Below are 21,462 nucleotides of genomic sequence, written 5' to 3' on the forward strand. Positions count from 1 at the left end.
AATATAAATCATTATTATTTAAATTCACATTAATGTGATATACATAATATAATTTTATTTTTTATTTGTATCTAGAGGAATCAGGAATTGGGTTATTCTCATACTCGCATGACACGGGGTCAATTCCAACCACTACCACTATGTGAGATTATTGTGGCTCTATTGGAAGGTCTCCACCTCCAAAATCCCCCCCTTTGTATGCAAGAATAATAATCTCTCGACGAGTTAGTTTTACTTTTGGATTAGAGGGAGCAGATTGAAATATTTAAGAAAATGACTAATGTACTTGTTGTGACCTAGGTGCAAATTTTGATCTAATACAAAATTTCTAATTATTGTTAAAAAAAATACATTTTTAAAGTTTGTATATGTTTATTAATTGCATGATCTAAAAAATCATGGTTATGAATATCAATCATTATTATTTAAATTCACATTAATGTGATATACATAATATAATTGTTTATTTGTATCTACGGGAATTAGGAATTGGGCTAGTCTCATACTCGCTTGACACAGGGTCAATTCCATCCCCTACCACTATAACCTCTAGGTGCCTATCATTATGCCACTTTCGTAGGAAAAGGAGAATAAGGGGGATTTGAACATCAAACCTGTTGGAAATAATACTGAGAGGGGGGGTGAATCAGTGTTAGTAATGTAACAATATTTCATTTCCATAAACAGATTTATATACGCTACTTCTGTTAATGAAACTTGCGTGTATACGCAACTGTGTTTAGAGCAACCAGTGTATACCTTGCAAACTTATAATTTAGTTAGTTGATCTTTAATCTGTGTATCAGAACCATATAACCAGTAATCAGGTGCAGTAAACAGAACAGGCAATCACACACATGAACACAAGATATAAGGTGGAAACCCAATGTGGGTGAAAACCACCTGCTGCAATCGTCTCTATCTTTCTTTAATAAGAAACTTCTTTTTACAAATTTTGTATTGGTGCAGCCTTATACCAGTACGCAGGCTTCTACCTGTAGAAGGCTACAACCTTCTCTTGTTCTCCATCTTTTCCTGGAAGGGAGCTACAACCCCCTTAGCTCTTGTATTAGCTGATGTGTTTACTAGTACGTAGGTGCTGACCTACAGAAGGCTACAACCTTCTCTTTTCTTTCAGGGACCACGTTTCATAAATTTTCAGACTGGATCCATCAATAACATCAATCAAACATCAAATATATCTACATCAACCAATCTCCTTTGTACCAACCAAAACTGAATCAAACAATCACTTTTCTGAATGTTGTAACCAGAATACAGTGACAGTAATGAAAACCCAATCCAGAACCCAGAACACTGCAACAGCAAACAGAAGCAGCTAAAACATATTTTATGAGACGTAAGCTACTTCAATGTGTCGAACCTACGCTCATACGTTGTTATATGAAGGCAGACCTGCATATACGCACTTTTGAAATGCCGAACCAGCGTGTATACACGCCTTTGCTATAATGAACCTGCATACAGATCTATAAATGATGATTTAACCTTTACAATTATTCAGACATCAGTTATACCCAGATCATCATATTTATAGATTACGACATGTGTCAATTATTCAGATAAAAGATCAACACCACACAAAGATACTTCTCTTCAAGCCTTAAGATCTTAACCCATCAATAGAACTTATCCTTCATTAAGCGTTCAGGTTCAACCTTGATTTAGATCTAGCTGTGCACCATAACCCAATCACCTGTATACTAGATCTTTCTCTTCATTAGATATTCAATTCATGAGTGACTTTGCCTAATGATCTTCTCCTCCTTTTATAGTCTTAGGCCTTGCTCAATACCATGGTCCAAAACCACTTAGAATCAATACCTTGGACCAAATACCTGGGGTCAACACTTCGGACAAGATACCTTGGACCAATACCATGGTCCAAATACCACGGACCAAAACCAAGTTTTCCAACATGTACGCGCCTTTCATTTCGTGAAAGTGCGTGTGTATGCTCATACGCGCATTTTGGTCTGCGAACCCACGTGTACACGCGGCTTGGTCAATGGGAACCTGCGTATACCTTTCTTTCTTCATTCTGTGAGCCTGAACTGTGATTTGTCATCTGTGAGAGTTGCCATCAAGGACAACACCTGTGTCATAGCGCCAAATCTGTGTCATAATGCCAACAATCTCCCCCTTTGGACTTGATGGCAACCCCAAGACACTATGCTCCCCCTGAGTACATGCTGAATTCTCTGATATGCTGAAATGTGTTGTCCATGCTCCCCTTACATGTAAGCAAGGTCTGAAAAAAAATGTTCTACAAGAAAAACATGACTCTATACATCATAAATGACCTTCTATCACCAAAGACTCATACATACATCCATCTCCCAACCAAGCGAGGATATACCAAGATTGACTCATCCACCCAACCAAGTGGGGATATACCAAATGTTTATACATGATAGAATAAAAACATTACATCATACATCCCATGCATAGTGGGGAAACAAAATAGGTCGTTACATGACCTTGTTAATAAAAGATACACAAGACATAGAGACAAAATATCTAAAACAAGACTATGATAGTCATCAACAACTATCATCAACAGCATCTGTCAATCACCATCCAGACCAACAACCATGATCTCCCTCTGCACCTGAATCAAAAACAACTATGAAATTGTACCAAGATCTTCTAAGATAATGCCAACAATGCATTATTAGAAGTATATGCTCCCCCTGAACCTGTGCCAGATGATCACTGTCAGACCCATATCAGACTCTTTTCATCCTGAGTCTAGCCCACTGATATTCTTCAAACCAACATATACGTGGTTGTATCCACAGCAACCGGCGTATGTACGCAGATACGCTTCATGAAACTCGCATACAACCATTGTTCTCTGAAACAGATAAGTGTCAACGGCAAGATGATGCATCAACTACTCCCAGCTTTTGTCTGAGGTATTCAAATGTCTCTCTAGGCAGTGGTTTGGTGAATATATCAGCAACCTATTCCTTGGAGGGAACATACTCCAATTTGACCTTTTTTTCAAGCACTTATTCCCGGAGAAAATGATATTTGATAGGTATGTGCTTGGTCTTGGAATGCATGACTGGATTCTTTGAAATATTGATTGCACTTGTATTATCACATAGAATGGAGATGGGTGGAGTACATGTGATCTGAATGTCTTGCAATGTTTGCATCATCCAAAGGAGTTGTGTGCAACAAGATGCAACAGCCACATATTCTGCTTCAGTTGTAGATAATGCAATTGAAATTTGTTTCTTGTTGAACCAAGACACTAATCTGGAACCCATATAGAATGCACCACCACTAGTGCTTTTTCTGTCATCCACGCTTCCTGCCCAATCTGCATTTGTATATGCATGAAGTGTAAGATCTGTATCTCTAGGATACCATAAACCAAAGTTTTGTGTTCCTTAAAGATATTTGAAAATCCTTTTGATTGCTTGAAGGTGTGCTTCCTTTAGATTTGCTTGGAATATTCCAACTATTCCCACTGCATGCATGATGTCTGGTCGGGTACCTGTTAGATAGAGTAGACTACCAATCATGGATCTGTAGGTTGGTTGATGTACTGTTGTTGATTCATCATTTGCGTTGAGGCTGCATCCTGTTACCATAGGGGTACATACTGGTTTAGAATCTTCCATGCCATATTTTTTCAAGATCTGCTTGAGGTACTTGGTTTGTGATAGAAAAATACCATCTTTATTTTGTTGAACTTGTAAACCAAGAAAATATGTGAGCTCACCAAGCAGGGACATTTCAAATTCTTTCTGCATTACCAAAGCAAAGTTTTGACTCATGGCTTCTTCATTGCTACCAAAAATGATATCATCAACATACACAACAAGTATTAGCAATTTATCATTGTCAATTTTTATATATAGATTGCTATCAACTGATCCTTTTGAAAAACCTTGTTGATGAAGGTATTTGTCAAGACGATAATACCAGTTCCTTGGAGCTTGTTTTAGACCATAGAGAGCCTTTCTGAGTCTGCATACAAGTTTTGGATCATTTCCAAAGATGAATCCGTCTGGTTGCTCAATATATACTTCTTCTTCTAGTTCTCCATTAAGAAAGGCAAATTTCACATCCATTTGATATACTTTGAACTTCTGAAAACTAAAAAGAGCAAGGAACATTCTTATGGATTCAAATCTAGCAACAGGTGCAAAAGATTTTTCAAAGTCTATACCTTCTTGTTGAGCATACCCTTTACAAACAAGTCTGGCCTTGTTTCTAATAACTTCTCCATTTTCATTCAGCTTGTTTTTTAATATCCATTTGGTTCCTATGACGTTCTTATCATTAGGTGTAGGAACCAATTCCTAAGTATTATTCTTTTCAATCTACTCAAGTTCTTCATTCATGGCCTTGACCCAATATTCATCTTTGCATGCTTTATTTACATTTTTCGGTTCGACGGAGGAAAGCAATGCTAGATAGATTGAAGCTTCTGTAATAGTTCTTCTTGTCTGCACACCTGCCTCTTTCTGCCCCAAAATTTGAGTCTCTAGATGATTCTTCTGAACATACCTGGATGGAGTCTTTTCTTCTACCCTTATCTGTTCTTCTGGTGCCTCATTGGTTTCTTCTTCAGAATTAGTCTGATTTGATGTAGAAGGATAGTCCTCATCTTCTTCATAATCTTCAGATTTTACCTGCTTTGGATTTTTGCCTGCTTCATCAACCACAACATCAATACTTTCAACAATTTTCCCAAGTCTTTTATTATAACACTTATCTCTTTTACTTCGGGAAGAGTAACCAAGGAGAATGCCTCCATCTGCTCTAGGTTCAAACTTGCCAAGTTTTTCATCGATCCTTTTGATGTAACATTTGCTTTCAAAAACTTTGAAGTATTTTACAGTAGGAGTCTTACCATACCAAAGTTCATGTGGAGTTTGAGTGTTGTTTACTCGGACGTTTGTTTTGTTGAGAATAGTGACAGCAGCAAATGCAGCTTCACCCCAGAAGGTTGCAGGAGTTCCAGACTCATCTAGCATAGCATGAGCCATTTGTTGAATAGTTATGTTCATCCTTTCTACCACTCCATTTTGTTGAGGAGTTCTTGCGGTAGAGAATTCCCTTCTTATTCCATGTTCTTCACAGAATTTGAAGAACTCATCCGAGGTAAATTCCCCTCCTCGATCAAACCTGAGGCATTTGATTTTGTGATCTGATTCATTTCAACCAAGGCTTTGAAGGCTTTGAACTTTTCGAAAGCTTTGTCTTTATGCTTTAGAAATCCTATCCAATACATTCTAAAAAAGTCATCAATGAACAATATAAAGTATTTTTCTCCACGAGGTGACTTTTTCCTAGATGGACCACATAAATCAGTGTGAACAAGTTCAAGAGGCTTACTAGCTGATCCTTCCTTCTCAGGGAAATGTGCTCTGGTTTGCTTACCAAATTGACATGATTTGCATATTGTATTCTCTGGAATGCTGATATCAGGAAGATCACGAACAACCCGGTATCTGCATGCTTTTCTTATTTGAGATAAACTTAGATGCCCCAATCTTCTGTGCCATAACCAGTGTTCATCATTTTTGCTTAGGTAGCACTGTTGTTGTCCCCCCTTGAGTATGTACAGGTTGTTTGGAGTTCTCACACCTTTGATCACTATTTCTCATATATCAAGCTCACGAACGACACATCCATTTGATCGAAATACTACCTCATTTCCTTGATCACACATTTGACTAACACTCAATAGATTATGCTTTAGACCATCTACATACATAACATTCCCAGCTTTAACTTTTTCTTTTAAGAGAACGGAGCCTTTACCTTTTATCACTGCAGGAGTGTCATCACCAAATGAGACCTTCTTTTCCTTTTCTAAGGGATTATATGACTGAAGTTTTTCTTTATCACTTGTCATGTGTTTCGAGCATCCATTGTCGATGTACCACTGATTTTCTTGTCCTTCTGCATACAAGGCTATACCACATCTTTCTGTTTGTGATTCTTTCTTTCTCCATGTTTTGGGACCCAATGAAGCTTGCTCCTTCTGAGATGTTTGCCGAAATTTACTCCTGCATTCAGAATCTTCATGACCAAAGTTGTTACAGATAGAGCATTCTATTTCATTTTCAAGAGCAGAAAAGTTATTGTAGGTCATTTTCATGATCCCAGTCACATTCCTTTGATTTCGTGCTTCTCTAGTCATGATGGTCTTGTAAGCAACACATTGAGCAGCTTTGTGTCCAAAGTTATGACATGAAAAACATTGGCCATTAAAGAAATTCCTACGATTATTGAATCCACTAACCTGATGATTGTAGTTTCCAGTGACATTCATTCTTGAAGCAAATTGACACTGATTTATTTGTGGTTGGTTATAGCTTCTGTTCATCCTTGAAGTAGATTGAACCTGATTTACCTGGTGATCTGCTTTATGCCTTTGCTGACGATTGTCAACCTGTTCACTTCTCCTTGCTGCATCAAGATAGCTTTTGGAGGTTGATGGCTTCCATGCTTGAGATGCTTCTTCAGTATATCCAAGACCTGTCTTTATCAGAGGAGAACGTTGCACTTTGATAATTTCATCTAAAGTTTCTGATCCTTTCGCAAATCTAAGATTGAGAGCTTTTGTTTTTTCAATATCTTTTCTTAGACCCACAATTTCACATTCTAACTTTTCATTGTGTTTTTCCCTTTCAACAAGTTGGAATGTCAGAGTATCTATAATCATACTCTTTTCTTCTAAACAGATTTTAAGTTTAGAAATTTCTTCATAGAGCCCATCTTCATCTAAAACATCCAAGAAATCATCATCTTCAAAAGCCATCAAAAGTCTATAATCATTACCATATTCATCTTCATCACTATTTGATAAACCATCGCTATCTTCATGCATATAGTAGCTCTTCTTACTTACATTCTATTTTCTATTCCATTTTTATGGTTCCTTACCTTTATCAAGATTATCTTTATGAGGACATTTCGCTGCATAATGACTGACTCTTCCACAAGCAAAGCATGTGAAAGGTAGTTTACCTCTGAATCTTCCAGAACCGCATTGAAGGTTTTTGACAAAGTTTGATTCTTCCTCTCCTTTTGAAATGTGTCCCGATTCATTGAGCTCTTCTCTTCCTGAAGCCTTGAATGCGGCTTCTATCATATCTGATGGACCTCATTTTCTCATTTCAACAGTGGTGAGGATTCTGTGCAGCTGTGTCATAGTCATACTCTGAAGATTCTGCTTTTCTTCTATGGCAAAAACTTTTGATTCAAACTTAGAAGACAAGAATCTTAAAACCTTTTCAACTAAAGTAACTTCTTTTATCTGTTCACCCAAGTTTTTCATGTGATTAACAAGCTCATCTATACGTAGGAAGTAATGAGCTATACTTTCATCATTATGCATTTTGAGAGTTTCATATTGAATTCTGAGAGATGGTAGTTTTGCACGTTTTACCTGATTGTCTCTTTCATAGCTTAGAACGATCTTGTCCCATATTTCTTTGGCGGTTTTGAGCTGCATAACCTTGACAAATTCTAATTGTGACAGACTCCCCAATAGTGTATTGATAACCTTGGCATTTGTTTCATACTGCTTTTTCCTTGCCGTATCTGTAGGAATTGCTGATGGAAATGTATATCCTCCTTCCACGATTTCCCAAACATCTGTTCCAAGAGATTGAAGATAGGTTGTGGTTCTTACCTTCTAATAGACAAAGTTGCTCCCATCAAAGATTGGTGGTCTAATGGATCCCTCTCTTTCGTAGCTGCCCATGATGATAGATCTTCCTTCAAGTGATCAAGCTTCTTCTAAAAGACCTGCTCTGATACCAATTGTTGGAAATAATACTGAGAGGGTGGGTGAATCAGTATTAGTAATTTAACAATATTTCATTTCCATAAACAAATTTATATACGCTACTTATGTTAATGAAACTTGTGTGTATACGCAACTGTGTTTAGAGCAACCAGTGTATACCTTGCAAACTTATAATTTAGTTAGTTGATATTTAATCTGTGTATTAGAACCATATAACCAGTAATCAGGTGCAGTAAATTGAACAGGGAATCACACACATGACCACAAGATATAAGGTGGAAACCCAATGTGGGTGAAAACCACCTGCTACAATCGTCTCTATCTTTCTTTAATAAGAAACTTATTTTTACAAATTTTGTACTGGTGCAGCCTTATACCAGTACGTAAGCTTCTACTGCAGAAGGCTACAACGTTTTCTCGTTCTCCAGCTTTTCCTGGAAGGGAGCTACAACCCCCTTAGCTCTTGTACTAGCTGATGTGTTCACTAGTACGCAAGTGCTGACCTACAGAAGGCTACAACCTTCTCTTTTCTTCTAGGGACCACGTTTCATAAATTTTCACACTGGATCCATCAATCAAACATCAAATATATCTGCATCAACCAATCTCCTTTGTACCAACCAAAACTGAATCAAACAATCACTTTCTGAATGATGTAACCAGAACAAAGTAACAGTAACCAGAACCCAAAACACTGCAACAGCAAACAGAAGTAGCTAAAACATATTTTATGAGACGTACGCTACTTCAATGTGTTGAATCTGCATACATACGTTGTTATATGAAGGCAGACCTGCATATACGCACTTTTGAAATGTCGAACCAGCGTGTATACGCGCCTTTGCTATAATGAACCTGCGTACAGATCTGTAAATGATGATTTAACCTTTACAATTATTCACACATTAGTTATATCCAGATCATCATATTTACAGATTACGACATGTGCCAATTATTCAGATAAAAGATCAAAACCACACAAAAATACTTCTCTTCAAACCTTAAGATCTTGACCCATCAATAGAACTTATCCTTCATCAAGCGCTCAGGTTCAACCTTGATTTAGACCCAGCGGTGCACCATAACCCAATCACCTGTATACTAGATCTTGCTCTTCATTAGATATTCAATTCATGAGTGACTTTGCTTAATGATCTTCTCCTCCTTTTATAGTCTTAAGTCTTGCTCAATACCATGGTCCAAAACCACTTAGAATCAATACCTTGGACCAAATACATGGGGTCAATACTTCGGACAAGATACCTTGGACCAATACCATGGATCACAATACCATGGTCCAAATACCACAGATCAAAACCAAGCTTTCCAACATCTATGCGCCTTTCATTTCGTGAAAGTGTGTGTGTATGCTCATACGCGCATTTTGGTCTGCGAACCTGCGTGTACACGCGACTTGGTCAATGGGAACCTGCGTATACCTTTCTTTTTTCATTCTGTGAGCCTAAACTATGATCTGTCATCTGTGAGAGTTTCCATCAAGGACAACACCTGTGTCATAACGCCAAATATGTGTCATAATGCCAACAAAACCTCCACCCTCGCACATAACACTTCATTTTCACATGGAGATCATGCAACTTAAATTGAATCACAATGCAGAAACTTATGCCTCCTCCAATATGATGTATATCCTCATGGAAGTGTGTGTCAAGGTGGATAAGCAAGAGGGTAAAATGAGTTATCCTAGGCATCGGGTATAAGAGCTTCAACAACAGGTAGAAGAGCTTTGAGGAATGGTGAATAACTTGGCTTTGAGCTGAAATGATACAAATGTTTGGATCTAAATGAGCCCATTGAGTTGGGAAAGTATATTCTAATGTTAGATTATATCGTCAATTAGTAGTTCATGTGTTGTAAGTTTTATTATATATTGAGGCTCTATTGGAAGGTCTTCACCTCCAAAATCCCCCCATTTGTATGGAAGGATAATTATCCTCTCGAGAGGTCAATTTTAATTTTGGATAGAAGGGAGCAGACTGAAAATCTTAAGCAAATGACTAATGCAATTTCTTATGTACCTATTATGACCCAGGCACAAATTTTGATTTAATACAAAAATTCTCGTATGGTTAAAAAAATTTACATTTTTAAGTTTTGATATGTTGATTAATTGCATGTTTTGAAATATAAATATTAATTTCATGTTCTGAAATATCATGGTTATCAATATTGCCCCAAGGGTTAGCTCATTTGGTCGAGGTCTCATTGCTAAAGTACCTTGTCATTATGAGGTCATGGGGTCAATTCTCCTCGATGCCCTTGGCATTAAGTTTTGATTAGTTTGGTCCGCAGGATGTGATCTAGTCAATTGGATTTGCTTGGATTTTCCTTGGAAACTAATAAAAAATAAAAAATAAAAATCAATCATGATTATGAATATAAATCATTATTATTTAAATTTGCAGTGATGTGATATGCATATTATCATTTTTCTTTTATTTTTTATTTTTTATTTTTTATCTCTAAATGAATCGGGAATTGTGTTGGTCTCGTACTCGCATGACACAGGGTCGATTCCAACGGCTACCACTATAACCACTAGGTGCCTACATATGTTTCTTCCACGGGGACACATGAATCGAAAGGATTTGAATAGTAATAGTAATAGCAATTAATATTTTGTATAGGCGTCTGAGATTCTATGTTCTATATATGTTTGTTCTTTTGTTTAATGGTGTTGGGATGTGAGACCTTCATAGACGCTGTCATGACCTCTGTTACCCATGTTAAGGCCTCTGTCAAGTCTGAGGTTTGTGTATTGAGTTTTGGGGACGATATAGTGGGTTGGTGTCTTGGTCTTGTAGAAGGTGGGTCTAGTTTTTTTCTCTTGTTTATTTGCAAGAAAAGGAATTCACAGTAGTTGCTCTAGGTGTGCACCCTGGGTCTTAGCTATGCCACCAAGACAAAGAATGCGGTGTAGACAAAGGGGGGGGGTGGTAGTGCTTTGCAAGGTCAAAGAGGAGCGAGACTCTTCACTCACAACTCGGCTAGCACTTGCTTCAATATTGTTCCACCAAATACAAGGAAGGAAATTCACAGGCTTGTGAATCGAGTAGGGGTTGAAAGACAAATCCCATTTGGAGTCTGAAATCATAGAGGACATGTTGTCATGGATTCCTGACCCTAGGCACACTAGGGGCATGAAGAGGCAACATTTGAATTTTGTAGCTCTGCACTAGAAAATGAAGACCTTGTTGGGTCAAGTCTTGAAAAATAAGTTGGAGCAGCATAATGTCTTTGCCACCTTGGAATACATTAAAAGGATGCTTAGAAACCAACACTTCTACATGGACAAGATTGACACCCGCTTGGCGCATATGGAGCCACATATTACTCGTGAAACAGATAGTAGTAATTTGTCGGGTCCACCAAGCTCAAGTGTGAGGGCTCTTGTGACAATCTCCTCTTCATACAATGACCAATGATTTAGTTGGATGGCTTATGTGTTCGTCTTCAACCCAGTCAGCGGGGCTAATCTTTTCTAATGGTCTTAGCTTTTATCTGCATAATTGCGGATTTCGGCAGCTAGTATGCGTTTTGTTGTTTATGATTCAGCTATGGCATTTGTGTTAGACCTATTTTTTGGATATATTTGTCGGTTATGTACTTTGTTGTGGGTTAACGGAATCAACATCGACCATGGCACATAACTGTGTATGGGAACCTTTGTATTTGGGTGTGTACAGGGATTTTCAGTCTCGGTTTCGCCATTTGAAGTGTTTTGAAGAGGATCAAATTCCTCAAGGAGCAATCTAGAAAAATTAAGTATCTCAAATTTTTTGAATAATATAAGCTTTAATTTTTTTTTTAATCAGTTTTCTATATAATTCTTTGCATCACAAACAGAGTATGTATATTGATTTTTATCTTTAATAAATATAACAAGTATAATATGATATTCATCTTTTATCTTTTATAAATATAATTGATTTTTTCTTTTAAACCATTTTTTTTAGTTTAATGACAATACTTTAATGTTACTATAAATATGTTTCTTCTCTTTCAAATTTGTAATCAAACATAATGAATATATAAACAAATAACAAATCCAAACAAATAATTTCCATAGTTTACTTTTTTCTTTTTTCTTTTTTCTTTCAACAAATTTTTTCTCCTTAATATATCAAAGAATGATGTGAGGGTAAATAATCCCATGAACTTTTCTCTTTAATATATCAAAGAATGATGTGAGGGTAAATAATCCCATGAACTTTTCTCTTTAATATATCAAAGAATGATGTGAGGGTAAATAATCCCATGAACTACTCTAAAGATTTATGACGGTTTTTCAAATCAAGGATTTGACAATTTCCTTATTTTCTCCCATCAATTAAAAAATATATATCATAATCAAACAAGATAAATCTATAAATAAAAATCATAATCAACCAAGATAAATATATAAGCAATAATGACATGGATATAGCAAGAACTCACCAAAGGGGTTGTTGAGACATGTCATTGAATATGTTTGTAGTATTTTCATTATCAAGAAAAGTGGAAAATCATTCATATATCTGAAAACCTTGAAACACGACAAACTCTATAGCCTATTAAAGCCAATCTTTTATGCTTCCTACTTCCAAGACAGTTGCACATCTTCCATATGCCTCTAAATTGAAAAACCCAACAACTTCTATAGCATTATCAAGCTACAATTTTATGCCATATTACAATAAAATGCAAAGAAATAAACATGTAACGCTATTGCACAAAAATGAATTATAGCATTATCAATCTACATTTTTATGACAAAATGCGATAAAATGCAAAGAAATAAACATGTTAAGCTATTGCACAAAATGAATTGTAGAAATGGAGTTGAACATTGGCAAGTATTAAGCATTTTATAATAAATTTATAAATGCCACTTCAAAGTGCAAAGAGGCATTGCATTTACATCTATTTATGTTATTTGTATTGAGAATAGATCATTATCATCATTGTATAAACAATTTAACTCTATCATACATGCCATGTCCTAAATAAAAATATTCTATACATCCATAAACATTTATCATCTTTACATATTTAATTTAAAAACAATTGTTACATTCAGATATTTGGCATGAATTTTCAACTCACACCCCTAATATTTGCTTGAAGAAAATATTGTAATAATGAGGATTGTATATTAGTATGCTAGGGAGAAAAGTTGTATTTCAATTTTTTTTGTATGGGATATTTTAAGTTTTCTAATTGAAACACAATTTCGATTAAATGAAGTTTGTGTCAGATTTAAGATTTATTTATTTCATTAATTTTTAGTTAATTTTATTTATATTCATAGATATGTTTATTATTTTAGAATAAGACTTCTAAAATTTTAATTTAATTATCAATAATTATTATGTGAATAGTAGAGATTTAATCTCCTTAAAATATTATATAATATTGTTAGTAGTATACATCCACAAGGTGTTGGAAGATTATATAAACGAGAAACATATAGAAGAAGTTATATCTTTTTTTTGCAGATATAATATTGATAAACCATAATATTAACCTATGATAATGTGACTTCATTCCGGTTTTGTCATCGTGTAAGTTTAAACTGGGTTCCCCAAATATGGGGCAGTTCTGATTCCCAGAAGGAACTTAGTTGTTCTAGGCTGAGGCTGCAGCCTTATTGTAATTTTATTTTTCTTTCCTTTTAATAGAATTAACTTTTACAAAGAAAAAGAAACACTAGACTGCAGCCTTATTGTAATTTTATTTTTCCTTCCTTTTAATAGAATTAACTTTTACAAAGAAAAAGAAACCTATAATAATGTGACAAATCCTATTTATAAATTAAAAATCTTCATTATTAAAAATATTATTCCATATTTTTTTAAATATAAATGTTTAAATTACATATTAATTTTTATTATTAATAATAATATTTTTAAATATATTTATAATTTAATTAATTCTTATAATTTTAAGATCGTAAATTTAAATACCATATAATTAAATATTATAATATTTCCATATTTCCAAACCTAAAATCTAATCCTCTAATTTTTGCACAAGACGCTATGGAATTTCACTATTAAACTAGAGCTGACACTGATTTAAATTCAACTTTATCACAAAGACCATATAATTAAATATTATAATATTCTCCTATTTCCAAAACCTAAAATCTAATACTCTGATTTTTGCACAAGACACTATGGAATTTTACCATTAAATCATATAGCTGAGACTGATTTAAATTCAACTTTATCAAAAAGGAAAATAATTACAGTGTCTTTAGATGACTACATTTAACAGGTGATCAGAAAATGCTTTCATCGAATGTTGAGATTCACTGGAAAAATACTTGCTTTAATTTAGTTGAATGAAATTCAGCTAAACACGTTGAATTTATTTAAATGATAACAAAAGCAAGGAACTTCTACTCTATTTATTTCATAATAATTTATGAAAAACCATCATTATTGCAATAGCTAGTTATATAAATTAAAATAAATAGTTAGTAAAGTTGAAATGAAATTTTATTATTGTTAATAATTAATTATATAAATTAAATGGTTAATAAATAAATAAATATTAATCTATGAAAAATAGATAATTTATGATAAGCATCAAAATATGTAACAATATTTTTATCTATGAATATTCCTTATAAAATAAATAGTTAGTAAAGTTGAAATGAAATTTTATTATTGTTAATAATTAATTATATAAATTAAATGGTTAATAAATAAATAAATATTAATCTATGAAAAACAGATAATTTATGATAAGCATCAAAATATGTAACAATATTTTTATCTATGAATATTCACACATTTAAGGATGGAGATTTGTAATCTACAAATACCATGACTTATTAATATATGCTAAAAAATCATAATTGGTATGGTTAGTAAATTTGAAATGAAATTTTATTATTGGTAATAATTAACTATATAAATTAAATGGTCAAAAAATGTAAACAAATATCAATCTATTCTAAACAGATAAGTAAATATCAATCTATGACAAGCATCAAAACATGTAACATTATTTTTATCTATGGACATTCACCCATTCACTTGGAGATTTGTAATCTACAAAAACCGTGACTTATCAATATATGCTCAAGAAATCTACAAAAACCATGACTTATCAATATATGCTCAAGAAACTATAATAGGTTTCATGGTGCACTTGTTCATATGATTTCTTTTTTTATTAATCAATTTAATTATAAAAAATAAAAAACATAACAACTTCAAAATAACTTTTCATTTGTAATTACTATTAAAAATATTTTGTGAAAGTTAAATCCTTATTATCAACACTTTTAACTCAATATACTTACAACATTTTTTTATCTAATCAATTTAATTAAAATGGAAAAAGAAATAACTTTTAACTCGATATACTTACAACATTTTTTTATCTAATCAATTTAATTAAAATGGAAAAAGAAATATAACTTTTTTTATCTAATCAATTTAATTAAAATGGAAAAAGAAATATAACTATTTGTAGATAATAAATCTCTACCATTTACTTAATAAATCTTATTTTAAAATAGACATACCTATATGCATAATTAATATAATTATTTAAAAACTATTTTTCCCCTAACAAAATATTTTCAAAGAATATAAGTTTTTTCATTTATTTGTTGCTACTGTAAATAAATTTACACTATATCCAACCAACTCAACATAACTAAATAGATAAACATTTATAAATAAACACCAGATAAACATTTATAAATAAACACTTGCAAAACTTTTGTGTTTTACTTTGATCTTTGGTTAATGTTCAATAGCATGTACAAATGAGATATAAACCAGTTGGTGGAGTTTAGTCTCCCCAATACATTCAAATCTCACAGAAAAAGACTGAAAATAGAAAAAATATGAAGTAGCATACCTTCGTTCAATTCAAATCTCATTGAAAGAAATTGAGAATAGAAAAAATGCAAAGCAGCATTCCTTCTTTCAATCTTTGCGCAGTCCTTTGCGCCCCTAATCCAGTATTCCCAGTTCATGCATCCATACACATGCATTTAAAACCATGATATCCACATACGACCTTCACCTTTCAATCTTTGCGCAGTCCTTTGCAACCCTAATCCACTATACCCAATTCCCACAGCAGAAACAGAGACACACTGATTTTATGCATCCATATACATGCATTTACAACTATGATATCCACATACCATCTTCACCTTCACACATCTGTACGCCAGCAAGTGTTCCAAAAATACCGATGTTTCCATAATTTTTTATGGCACCGAGAAATAATTAGGAATCTAAGCTTTGTCGCCTGCGCCGAACCCAGTAATACTCTTTAGATTCACACGCCCGCAAGACCGCCAAGGATACCAATGTTTCCATTGTTGGTAAACTCCTCTAACTCAGGGCACCAAGCTTCTTCAAATTCACACACACTGTATCCATACTTGATCTTTCTGGTTCCACATGTGCGAGTAATTACTATTTTTCACAGACCGCTCTATGCTCCTTAGCTTCGCACTCTTCGGCCAACAACAATACCAATATTTCCATACTTCCACCTCTTTTAATTCAGAGCATCCACAAACACTTAAGGATTCATACTTACAGCTCTTTTAACTCAGAGCACCACCCACAGATGGTTAAAGATCCATACTTGCAGCACTTCTAACTCAAAGCTCCCGCAAACAATTGAAGATCTAAGCTTTGTCACCTGCCCCAACTCCTTTACCATTATGGTCTTCAGCTTCACACATCCTTCTGCCAGCAACTTCTCTAAAGATACCAATGTTTCCATACTTGGTAACTCTTCTAACTCAGAGCACCCACAAACAGTTTGGAATACCACAAACAGTTTGGAGTACCAATGTTTCCATACTTGGCAACTCTTCTAACTCAAAGCACCCACAAACAATTTGGAACCTCAGCGTTGTCACATGTGTCAACCCTGTTATGCGCTTCAACTTCACAACTCTTCTAAAAATGCCAACGTTTCCATCCTTGGCAGCGCTTCTAACCGAGAGAACCCACAAACAGTTTGGGACTTAAGCTATGCCAAAAACCTTGTTATGTTTTTCTTCACATATCCCTCTGCCCCCAACTTCTCCCTAGACCCCAATGCTTCCATACTTGGCAGCTCTTCTAACGCAGAGCACCCGAGCTTCTCCAAAGACACCAATGCTTCCATACTTGGCAGCTCTTCTAACGCAGAGCACCCAGAAACATCTGCATATCCAAGATTTGTCGCCTGCACCAACCCCTGTGGTATGTTCTTCAGCTTCACACATCCATCTGCCTGCAACTCCTCCAAAGATGCCATTGTTATCATTCTCGGCAGCTCTTCTAACTCGGAACACCCAGATACGGCAGCTCTTCTAACTCGGAGCACCCAGAAACATCCAAGGATCTAAGATTTGTCATGCTCTTCGGATTCTCACATCGGTCTGCTCATAGCTCCTCCAAAAATACGGACAACTGCAAAGGTGCCTGCAAAAGAAAAATGTTGACTAGATCATGATTCTCATCTGCATAACCTTTCGAATTCTTTGAGAAACAAAAATGTTATGCGATAGTAATATCTGCTAAACATATAAACGTTAACACAACAAATTTATTTTTAACTGGGGTTCACCTTCTCTGCCACAATGAGTTTAATGCTTGTGTCCCTTAAAATTTTCATTGGAACCCAGGGAGACAGGGAAGAGTGAGGGCATTTTGCCCAGATGAATCATAACAGATTTGATAACTTCACCTTACTCAAAATGTGTTCCAAGAAAGAACCTTAGATCTTAAGAATTTGCAACCTCCTCAAAATGCCTTCCATTACAACAAGGTAAGAACTTATCTAACAGAAATCCATTACAAGAAGCTAAGAACTTATATACCAAAGATTCAAACCCGGGGAGTATATAAACTTGGCTAAAAGCGTAGAAGCAGAAGCGCTAGGGAGTGTTGTTCACTAAGCCCAGATAACGTATAAAATGATGATTACTGAACCCTTGAGCTTCCGAGAACACCCTATCTCTAGATGTAATCAATATTAAGCTCTGTGAATTAATTCATAATATGCGCAAAAGTGCCTTCACTTGATTCACATCGCCTACATCATCTAAGATTGTTAAGGCGTTAGAAGATTTGAGAGCATCCCTTTACCTTCATCAACATTGTTTATGTCTAGCATCCTATCCAATCCATTCCAATCAAGATCTTATGCAGTGGACTCTGCAACAAAATCTTAAGCATTCACCTATGCAACAAATCTAAAGACCTATTGGCTAAAAGGCAGTATCTATTATAATGTGAGATTTTCCTACTGAGAAGACGCTTTTCATACACCACCTAACGGGCCCACAATCCCCAAGATTCGAGATTTCCCGCTTTGCTGTTGCTTCAACAGGACTGGATCTTCAAAATCTTTCAGCTTGTGCTCCAAACCTGTTCAATACTTGGCCATGTACAAGTCTGGCTTTGTCACCATTTCCGATTGACGTTTAACAACTTTATTTAACAGCTCCCTCGCTAATGGAGCGAGCGAGCAGTCAGTTTAAGCAATTTAGCTATTAGTTTAAGCTTCTGTTTCATTTCTTTTTTGGAAATTTAGGGATACAATTTAATTTTGGCCTGGCAATACATTTTTGGGTAATATCTTGAATTTCAATTATTTAAAATGTGTTTTGAAGGGATAAATAGATTCAGAACTTTGAAATGTTGTATAGCCTAATTTTTGGATAATATAATATTTTGAATTTAATTATTTAAAATGATATTTTAATGCATAAATGAAATTAACATCATAAAAAACCTTAATCTAACTGTTATTATAGCTAATAGCAGATTTAGCTAATCTTTGGGTGTATATAATAACAGATTTTTGGGCATATTTTACCACCAGCCAAAAACTTTGCACGATTCTAATAATAAGTTTAAAATAATAAATCTATTTATACAGAGAAACCAATTTTAAACCCTAAAAATACAAATAGATATACAAACACATGAACAAATACTTGAACCGTTGAAACAACACCCGGTGAAAAACCTCGGACTTGGATACAAAAACCTCGTACTTAAAAACAAATATATGCACAATTAAAAAATAAATAAAATCATCAGAACACTTATGACTAGGCGTTCCGTAATATAAATACAACTATAGTAATAGGTAAGGTTAAGTTCTTACCCATTGCAAGTCTCCAGCTCGAAACCGCTAGTCTCTGGCTCGAAACCGCTGATCTCCAGCTCAAAACCGCTAGTCTCTAGCTCGAAACCGCTTATCTCCAGCTCGAAACCGCTGGTCTCTAGCTAGAAACCGTTAGTCTCCAACTCGAAACCGCTGATCTCCAGCTCGAAACCGCTGATTTCCAGCTCAAAACCGCTTGTCTCCAGCTCGAAACCGCTGATCTCCAGCTCGAAACCGCTTCTTGCATTTTGATGAAGTGGAGTTCTCCGTAGAGTGAGGATCACATCGCCTTTTCATTTCATGAGTTTGTAGGGCTTCGCGATAGAAGCACAGCATCAACCTAACGACATCGGCCTTGACATGGTAAAACACTGGAATTGTGGGAACATTTGACTTTAACATCAAAAGCCCACTCAGACACCAATCTGAATCAGTATATCCAGGAGAGATGATGATCACATGGACGGAGACGGTTCTAATAACGTGTTCTACTTGAGAACAAATTTTGTACCCCTGTTGCATCTCCTCTTTTTCTAGAAAGGCCATCAATCCTTATCGAGAAAGCCAAGATAGAGAAACCTGGCGAAGGATTTCACATCAACACCGCGATGGTCAAGCAAAACACGGTAGGATTTGTTGTTGGAATTAGCAGGCGCAGAGATGGAGGTGGAAAACGGTAATTTGTATGGTAAGAAATTAAAGACACAAAGCTAAAAATAGCAGAAAAACCAAAACAAAAAACTAAGTCCCCTGACAAACAGATTTCTGTATTTCAACCCTGCTCCTCTTCAACCTCAACTCAACCCAATAATAAGCTCCTCTTCAACTTCAAGCTCAACCTAATTATAAGCACCCCCATTTCCAAATAGAAAACCCTAATTTCCAAAACCCTAATTTGCAAGTAGAAGATCTGTATTTCAACCCTTCTCCTCTTTAACCTCAACCTAATGATAAGCACCCCAATTTCCAGGTGGAAACCCTAATTTCCAAGTCGAAAATTAGGGTAATGGTAAGAAAGAAATTACTTTTAATTTCCACGAAACTAAAAATAACCAACGGGACAAGTCCCCAGACAAACGGATTTCTGCATTTCAACCTTTCTCCTGTTCAACCTAATGATAAGCACCCCAATTTATCAATCGTCCCCTTCTCCTGTTCAACTTAATGATCAGCACCGCAATTTCTCAACCATACCCTCCGTGAATAAAATATCCCAATAGCTCGATGCTATGGAGGCAGCTTGCAGAGTAGGAAACGATTAGGGTTTTAAGAGCTCAGAGAAAAATTGTGGTGACTGCTGTTCGGCTTTATACCCATATACACACACATCTATCCCAATAGCTCGATGCTATGGAGGCAGCTTGCAGAGTAGGAAACGATTTAGGGTTTTAAGAGCATTGCGAAAAATTGTGGTGGGGACTGGTGTTCCGCGTCATACCCATATAACACGCATCAAACCTTCGCCTGTGGTTTATGCGCGGTTATTTGCTTCCTTTTATCGGAACCCTCATAACCGACATTGACCATCGAATTTTCAACGCGTTCTTCAAACCATACACATTCACCTAATCAATAAGATGCAGAGGAACTACTCGCAATCGCCTTCAATGTAGCTAGCGTAATACACATTCAACTTAACGGGGGTTGACACATGTGCATCGAAGAACAAGATGCTCTGCGTGGAATGATAATATGGACCTAATTCGACAAGTGTCCAGTAAAAAACAAGGTGGTCCTTGCCATGATGTTACTTGGTAATAAGTATTTGGCATCATTTAATAGTAATATATTTGTGCCATAGTCTAATTAGGTTTAGTTTTTCTTCACAAAATAATGGAAATTCCCTTGGATTTGGGAAAAAATTGGTGAAATTTTTTGGAAATATGGATTGGTTATGGTTATCAAAGTTAAATATTTGGGGTGTTTTATGGTTTTTTTACGGTTCTAAATTTATTTTCATTATCAAAAATATGATTCAATCATTTTTATTGTGAGATTTTTTGAAAAAATATTTATAAAAAAAAAAGACGTTTGGGCAAAATTGACGCCTCAATTAGCCTATATTTGAAGGGAGTTTTTACATTCATGTATTTGGTTTTTAAAGTTGGTTTAGTTATAATTTGAATTTTATTATGAAATTTTGTATAAAAAAATATAGTAAGAGATAATTCATTTTTGTGTAATAATTTAACTCTTAAAGTGTATGAAGGTGTACATTACTAATTTTTGAATTTGAACTTGTAACTTTTTATAAGGAAGTATATGTTCTTAATCATTTAGAACTTTGTATAGTTGTCATGCAGAGGTCCGGGGCTTTTTCAAAGTATTTTGAAAAATACTAAGAGTTAAACAATTCTTATTAGATGCATTGAGAATAAAAGGGCAAACCCCTAAGTCTATTATTTGCATAACTAAAGGGACATGTAGGAGAAGCATTGTGTCAATTTATGACATTTGTCATCAAAATAAAATATATGTACAAGGATAGGTCATTAGTGCAAGCAAAGATT

General features: G+C 35.0%; 1 long non-coding RNA gene across 1 annotated transcript; it reads right to left on the reverse strand.

Annotated features, from left to right (window-relative positions):
- Window positions 1-15,526: 15,526 nt before the first annotated feature.
- LOC149186585 (uncharacterized) lies at window positions 15,527-20,534 on the reverse strand. Its single transcript, XR_016255705.1, has 2 exons — window positions 18,953-20,534; window positions 15,527-17,259 (listed from the first exon to the last, which is right to left on the reverse strand). It is a non-coding gene; the product is annotated as an uncharacterized LOC149186585 (long non-coding RNA).
- Between the last annotated feature and the right edge of the window lie 928 nt (window positions 20,535-21,462).

Source organism: Pinus tabuliformis, chromosome 3_1 (assembly GCF_031772625.1).
Source record: "Pinus tabuliformis cultivar Carrire ecotype Pingquan chromosome 3_1, CPIR1, whole genome shotgun sequence".
Taxonomy (NCBI): domain Eukaryota; kingdom Viridiplantae; phylum Streptophyta; class Pinopsida; order Pinales; family Pinaceae; genus Pinus; species Pinus tabuliformis.